At 45.2% G+C, this 8,125-nt stretch overlaps 1 long non-coding RNA gene across 1 annotated transcript in view; it reads left to right on the top strand.

Moving 5' to 3' along the window:
- The first annotated feature begins 947 nt into the window (after positions 1 to 947).
- The window catches only part of LOC132649262 (uncharacterized), a 51,140-nt gene continuing 43,962 nt past the window's right edge, over positions 948 to 8,125 (top strand). Inside the window, exons 1-3 of the long non-coding RNA XR_009587700.1 lie at positions 948 to 961; positions 1,427 to 1,534; positions 7,297 to 7,384. This is a non-coding gene — a long non-coding RNA (uncharacterized LOC132649262). The remainder of the gene's footprint in view (positions 962 to 1,426; positions 1,535 to 7,296; positions 7,385 to 8,125) is intronic.

Genomic DNA, 8,125 nt, shown 5'->3' with positions numbered 1-8,125 from the left:
TCAGGCCAGTGAGGGCTACAGGTGAGGCCCTGTCTCAGAGAGAGAGAGAGAGAGAGAGAGAGAGAGAGAGAGAGAGGGAGAGAACATGATTGTATAACAGGTGTGAAGATTTTTCTATTTTTTGTTTTTAAAATAAACTTTATTGTCAATAACAATTAAATAAATTTAAAAAATCACAAATAAAAGTCTGTGGACTTAGCAAATTTACACAGTTAGAGTTGATGTTCAGAACTGAGCTGAAGCAGTGAAGTTTCACGTTAAATTTTACACTTTCGGTATGGAATACAATTTATTCGCTTATCCACTTAAAAATTTTTTTTTATGTTTGAGAATTTCAGGCACGCATTAATCAGACCCACCCCTCCTCTGCATCCCCCCCCCCCAGTTTCTTCCCCTCCTTTCCCTTCCAACTTCTTGGGCTTTTTTTCTTCTAAACCCACTGAGACCACGTAGGGCTGCCTGTATGTGCATGGGTGCAGGACAGTCAGCTGGAGCATAGAGGTTGCATCCCTAAAGTAAACTTACTCTTCTTCTCCCATAGCTTTTCTGACAAGGGCGGGATTTCATGACTCCCTCTGGCTTCCATGCTAGGACTTTGGCCGGCTTGATCATGTACGGGTCTTATGAATGCCGTCCCAGCCACTGTGAGTTCATGTGTGCAGCAGCTCTGCATGGCCAGCAGATGCTGTTTCGCTGCAGGCTATGAAGGTTTCAGTTCTAAATGTGGTTATATCAAAACCCCTCCCCCTAGGGCTCAGGGGTCATCATGAAAGAGGGAGTAGAAAGAGCAAGAAGTAGTGGGTATCTGCTTTTCTTTTTTTTTTTTTTTCTTTTGTGACAATGTCTCCTGTAAGCCAGGCTTTTCCTCGCTTTCAGGTGAGGCTGACTTAATCACCTAACCTTCCTGTATCCAACTCCAAAGTGTTGGGATTATAGGCGTGTGTCACCAAGTCCAGCAAAGGTGAGGCTTTGGCAGTCATATAAAACCTTCGTTGGCATGACTGACAGACCCTTCATTCTCACAGAATGGAATGGACTCGATCACTCAAAGACAGGAGGCCAGTCAAGTATTTTGACATGCCTAAAGAACATTTCAATTAACACTGACTGTTGACAAAATTCACTGCTTAGTGGGTATGTGGATCTCGAAGTGTCCTCCAAAAGGCCATGTCCTTGGTCCTCAGTGTGGTGCTATTGGAAGATCATGGAACCTTTAAGTGGCGGAGGCTGCTGGGGTGGGGATTTTAGCTCCTTAGCTCTTTGAACATGATTGTGGGAACTTTGTCTTTTGCCTTTCTTCCTTTGTTTTCCTCTGCTGTCCCACACAGCACCCTCACTAGAGTCTTAAAGGCAACAGGTGCACCTGATCATAGATAGAAACCTCCAGAATTAGGAGCCAAAGCAAACGGCTGCTCCTCATAAGCAGGTCATCCCAGGCGTGAAGACCCAGGCACTGGCACAGAGCTGGAACAAGGACTGATGGGATACCGATGGGAAACCCAGGCACCTTCAACTCAAGTCCTTCAACACGCAGGTAGGCATCCTCTTTGAGAGTGTTATTTCTCACCAGACCCACAGAGAATACTCCTCATGGTCTCAGAGTTTCATGGAATCATAACTGAGGTTTCGATAAAGGAATGAGTATAAAACTAGCTCCTTACTGTTGCACAAATCTCGTCACCGTTCAGGTGTCCCATAAATCCTGAATGGCAGAGTCAACGCTATTCACAGGGCTCAATTTGAGCACAGGGGGGGGGGGTAAGCTTGTTCTTAGCAATGACTCAGAGAAACCTCCTAGCCTGCTGAGTTGTTCTAACCAAGAGCCGCACCTAGTTTTTGCATACTGTTGAGTCATCGTAAAAGTGCCTACTTAACATGAGGAAACTTAATTACATTACTTAAACACCCTGGACTGACACCATGCCGCCCTCCTCAGTTACTGTGATACAGCTTCATCTTCTGGAGTATCCATTAGGCATCTGTCATGATGCTCTGTCACCCACCCATCCAAGGGCAGAGTGTTCCTCCCCCATGAGTTAGAGCACTCCTTCCTGGTGCTTGATATGTGGGTAGGTTGAGTTTTTTATGTTAGATACTTCAGTCCTCTGAAGAGAAAGGTCTCATCAAAACACAGGGCTTGCCTGCAGGGAGCCAACCGTGCTAGTTTTGTTTTTGTTTTGTTTTGTTTCCAGCAAGTTTTTGTAAATTAAGGAGAGGTTCCATTGCTCAGGCTGGGACAAGGGCTGCCCAATTTGACAGTACCATATTGACATTGGTCTCTTGGCTGAACCCCAATTGTGATTAAGCGTCTGAACTCCTGAGCCAGGCTCTTGCAGTGAGCAGTTTATTAACCTGTATGTAGACAACCCATGAACCCCCGAGATCAGCAAGACATGAACTTAACTCGCTTGTAATGGAGGGGGAGGTGCCAGTTACAGAGTCTAGAATGTAATCATGAATTTTAATTTTGTTAACATCCTTCCTTTGGGCTGGACTTCTGGAGGAGATGGGGGGAAGTGATGTGGTCATTTAGGGAACAACGAGGACACAACTCTATCCCCTGGACAGGCACCTCTGCTGTGAATCCCATGTCTTGAGGACACTCTGTGCCTCTGTTCTAGCTCACCACCCAGCTTCCTTTTGCCTGAAATCTATCTGGTATTTAGACAAGTGTGTGTGTGTGTGTGTGTGTGTGTGTGTGTGTGTGTGTGTGGCGGGGCAAGTGCCGTGGCATACATGTGGATGTTAAAAAACAACTTTTAGAAGTCAGTTCCCTCCTTTCATCAGAGGAAAGCCAGGGATTGAACTTGGGTCACTGGGCTCGGCAGCCAGTGCCCTAACCCTCTTATGTTGCACAAGACTCTAAGTCCCCTGGAGATTATTACGGCATGCAAGATGTGTGCCAGCTCTATGCAAGCTCTATGCCAGGATGCAGGCCTCAAGCATCCGTGGAATGTGGGTGTCACGGGGTACTGGAAGATCTCATGTGGAAGTGAAGAGAGGACTACATTCACACATATGGCTTCATAACAGAAGGGTCTAACTGAGGACCAGCCAGACAGAAGGGTCCGGGAGTGAGCTTTCATTCTTCCCCCATGTCACCCTCCCAGGACATCTCTGTGTTCACCAGCCAGGAAGGCCCTGATGTCCAGAGGTTTGTTTGTTTGTTTATTTGTTTGTTTTTTCCACTGCTGTTTTCACTATGCTAATATGGCTGATTAAGTTATTGGCCATATGACTGGAGTCAGCCTATGACCCCCAACTTGTCCATTCATGGATTCCTCTACAGACCACCAGCCCCATTCCAACCTTCTATTCTTTCTGGTACCCAGTCTCATCCGCATGCTATAAAGAGATGTTAACATAACGAAGACACCTCACCATTCAAGTTTTGATACAGCGGTTTGTAAGGTTCTGTACCAGGCCCTGGGAATAAAGCGATAAACAATTTACAGTTGAGGATGGCCCGTGACTTAGAACTGATCTTAGGCTCTCATTCAAGGCTCTTGGCCTTCCCTGGCTGACTTGGTGAACAGCACAGCCTCTGTAGGACATCCTGCTGTCACCTGACTCAGCAAGTCCAAAGTCATGGTTGGCTCTGCCCTCCCCGTTAGCTTGTCTTAAGTTCTCCCAGGTAGTTGCTGTCCACTGTCTCCCTGGGTATCACAGCTTCACATCTGAAAGTCATCCCTGTCCCTCTCCCTATGGTGGATCGAATTATTTGGATCACCTTCTAGCGTTTGTGAATGTAGGCCCCCGATAACAAGTGTTAGAAATCCCAAAGCAAACGAAACAGTCAAAGTCTTAAATTCTGTATCCTTTTCATCCGTTCTTCCACAGATTCTCTTGTGTCCCATCTGGTTAAAATTTTCTAGGCTAGAGATGGGCGTGATGGTTCACACCTGTGATCCTAAGGCCACGAGGGGGCTTGGGAAAGGGAACTGCAATGAGTTCCAGGCCAGCCTGGGCTACATAGTAAATTCCCAGCCAGCCTAGGCTGCCCAATAATGAGTAATTATCCGGCTCAAATAATGAGTAAATCATTGGGCAGATAAATATAAAAATAAAAGAATTTGTAGTCTAGATTATATAGCTTCTCCACAGTTTGTATGAGGCTATTTCCTAATAAATACGTCACAATGAAATATCAGAAGTTAGAAACGCATCTAACGCGCCTGACCTACTAACAATCTAGTTTAATTCTACAGTGTGCTACTACAGTGTCTGTTGTCCTTCTGGTCGCTGGCTGGGAGCTGAGGCTCATTGCCAATGCCTGCATTGTAGGAGAGGTACAGTCACAGTCCTTTTGATAGAGTGGGGTAGGGGAAAGAAAGATCCGCATCCAAAATTTGAAATACAATCTCCACCGAATGCTTATCACAAAGCCAAAAGATAAGTCTGACCATTATTAGTCAGGCACCATCTGTAGTTGAATTACAAACGTGACGTTAGTCATTCTCAGCCAGCTGGCACCAAAGTTCACCAGAACCATTTTGAGCAAACCCAGTTTCCTCGTCCCAAAACAAACTGCCACTGAGTTATCTTGCAAAGCAGGTTTTTGGATTTCAGTCTGAGAGATCTGGTGCTTAGAGTAAAAGTGGCCATGTGATATTTGGTGGACAGCGGGTGACTGTGGGTCACAGAGAAACCGATCTTCCTTCCTTCCTTCATTGAATCTACCTATTTCTCAAAGAGAAACTTCCTGGCCTGCTTCTACACGGCATGCATCCATTCATGGTCACTCAAATGGCCCCTTCATTTATTAATTCATCCAGTAGCGCTCCTCAGGGCCAGGCACCACTGGAACACCTGGATTGAATAATGTTTAATAAAAATAGGGCTGTAACTCTTGGGAAAACTCCAGACTAGTAACTGTTTGTAACAAGCACAAAGGGAGCAGATATGCAAGGAGATATCATATCCTGGACTTAGCAACTGGAAAGGATTATTCCAGCTAGGCTTGTTAGTGATGTACACCCCCTTTGAGCATGCAGTGGCTCCCTACTCCTTGCTAGATACAAATCTGCCTTAATTGTGCCTGGTCCAAGGGAGGAGCTACTGTGTATAGGTGGGAGAAGACTAGGGGAGAAGGCTACCCCATCTCATGCCGGTGTGGTAAAGGCTTTCCAGGTGTGGCCTTTAGGGAAGCAGCTCTCACTTCCTCCATAACCCCTTGCCTCGGGTCTGTAAGGAACACCAATGGTTCCCCAGAGTAAACTTTGGTGGGGTCATGTCTCAGTTTGTCATTGGGACCTCAGGAAGGAGGGGTTGATCTTGTTCCCATCTCTCCAAGGCAAGGAGTTTTAGTAACACTCTGGCTCATACGGCCTGTTTTTGTATGGGTTTCTAACCACCCAAGGGGTGTCTGCACATCTAATCTCATCCCCACTTCAAAGCTGAAGACAAACATGAGTCACTGTCTTTAACCTGTGGCACGAGAGCAGAGCCTGCAGAACATGGCCTCAGGATTGACATGTCAAAGAAGCCAGTTGGCAGAAGACTAGAATCTGGTCCCTACCTGAGCAACTTGTAGCAAACAGAGCATGTGCAAGAAAAACATTCAACAAATAAACAAGAGAGGCGGATGCTTAGTTGATGACCTATAAGGGGTCATGACCCTTGTGGCCCAGCACTTTTGGGCACATGTTTCCCCTCATTCATTTCTATTCTCAGAAGCACTCTTCCTTTCTTAATAAGTGTCTCTATTTCTGTTTGAACCATGTGATCCTGGTGTAACCCTTTGTCCTGGGACACAAGAACCTTAGTCCTTCTGGCTAGCATAAGGGCATCCAACTGTGTTGACAGTGTGGCCCCAGCAACCAGGAAACCCTGTGTGAATTGGCTACACTATCTCCTTTTCCTTTTCCTTGTCTGCCAGGGGGGGCGTTGATGTCCAGTGGCCGTCGGCTGTCTGGCTCTGAATAAAGCTCTTCTTACTGCCTTCCTTTCTGTGGCTTACGTGGCAGGCAGGTGATGCCAAGATCCTCTGTCCTGCCAACTGGGATATGAGCTGAGGCAAAGAAATGTACATGGCCACCCCTTCTTAAAACTGAGAGGCAGTTGTGGGAGGGGTTTTCCTTCGAGGACCGCATGGATCCCCTGTGGCCTAGGAGTCTCACTGAGGACCTGTGCCACCAAGTACAGGCAGAGACCAGCCAAGACGGAGACACTCATGTGGTTGCTCAGAGTCCTTAAAGTGGCTAGGTCCCCTGAGGACTACCACATCCCCACACTTGCCCTCATTTTAGGCATGCATCCCAGCCTTCCATACCCCTTCTCAAATCAGTAGAGTGTTGTTCTCATGCCAGGCTTCCTGCTCTGTTCTTCTTTGTCCTGCCTAAAGACTATCCCTCGAACTTCTGCAAGATAACCAGGGAGAACTTTTAGAAACTCAGGCCCCGTAGACTGAGCTATTGGGCCCTGGCTTCTTGATGGTCAACAACGAAGACCTGAAGGAAAGGCCCAGCCCCTGAGGTGATCACAGACAGGACAGAAAGTACCCAGTAAAGTAGACCGACAAACAGAGACAAAGGAGAGATTTCTGGGTGTCCCCAGAGGTAGCCTTGTTCTCTCTGACTATCAACAGAAGTCAGGACTTTTTACCTTGCTAAGGTCACCGTGTCATGTATGTTCTTAGTTGTCTGTACGACATTCCATGCTAAGACAGGCTGAGCTTAAGCTGGTCTTAGAATTCCCTCAATAACTGACTAGCAAGGCTTCTGGCCCCTTTAATTTTTAAAAATTCATTTTTGCTGTGGGTATAAAGAAAAAATATATACATTGGCATACCTGCTTTAGAAAGTGTGTGCATATGTGTAAATGTAAGTGTTTGGGGACATATTAAAAGGCCGACAAGTACATAGCATATAAACAGAGCCATTCTTACCTTCTTAGGGACTAGTTATATGGTATCTTTGGGTCAATTAAATATTACGTAAAATGTTATTTGTCTTTATTAAACAACATTCACTGGGGTCATAAGATAAAGGTTTTATTAGGCTATAAAATTAAACATCAGGTATAAAGATCTTGATGGTGATTTCCTTGCAAACAATTCTATTTCATGGTTTAGTAAGCATGGGTAACATAAAATAATAGGAAATACAAGGTTTTGTCTTAATCAAAGTACCTCTAGGTAATGTAAATTATTAATTCATTTAATAGATTAATTGTTTTGGATTTTTATGAATATACTTACTGTATGAGTATTAAATGTGAGATTTTATTAAGTCTGTGGTACATGCAAAAAAAATGTGTGTGTGTGCCAGAGATTTTTATATTTAATTTCCTTTTCAGGAGAGACTGCATCTTGGCCTCATGGCTGAGAACAAGCGAAAATTACAGGAGACACAATCCTAACAAGTAGCAGCGTTCAAAAGTCGTGGTAAGTTTATTCTGTATGTAATAAGATAACTGTGTTACAGAGTCCTAAAAAGAACTGATTCGGGTGCTGGGGAGTTGGCTTAGCCGACAAGTACCCGTGTTGCTCTTTCAGGGGCCCCAGGTTTGGATCCCAGCCCCTACACTGCAGCCCCCAACCTTCTGAAATTCCAGTTTCAGAGGACCTGACGCCCTCTTCTGGCCTCTGTGGGTACAGCATGCACACAACACAGACAAATGTAGTCAAGAGGCCCATTACTCATAAGATAAAAATAATTAAATCTAGCTGGGCATGGTGGCACATGCCTGTAATCCCAGCACTCTGGGGAGGCAGAGGCAGGCAGATCTCTGTGAGTCTGAGGCCAGCCAGGTCTACAAAGTTGAATCCAGGACAGCCAAGACTATACAAAGAAACCGTGTCTTAGGAGAGTGTGTGGTGGGGGGTGGGGCGTGGAGTAAATTTAAAGTTAAAAATGATATCCTACATTTTCAAGATAAATTTTAGCTTATTATAATAGTATTAAAACACAAAACTATCAGTTGTGACTTGTGTTTTCCTCTTTCAGAGGTTTGTAATCTTCATTTAAAGAGGGAAAAGAAATAAGTGTTTAAAACCCAGCTGTTGGTTCTTGCACAACCTGATTGAAGGCGCTTCCAGGTCAGGCTCCATGTCTTAAAGATCAGAGGTCTTCCTCCTTTATCTGTAGTAAGAAGCATGTCTTAGGGCCAGAAAGATAGCTCAGCA

This window comes from Meriones unguiculatus, chromosome 19, assembly GCF_030254825.1.
Source record: "Meriones unguiculatus strain TT.TT164.6M chromosome 19, Bangor_MerUng_6.1, whole genome shotgun sequence".
NCBI classification, from domain to species: Eukaryota; Metazoa; Chordata; class Mammalia; order Rodentia; family Muridae; genus Meriones; species Meriones unguiculatus.
This window is presented reverse-complemented; position numbering and strand designations above follow the sequence as displayed.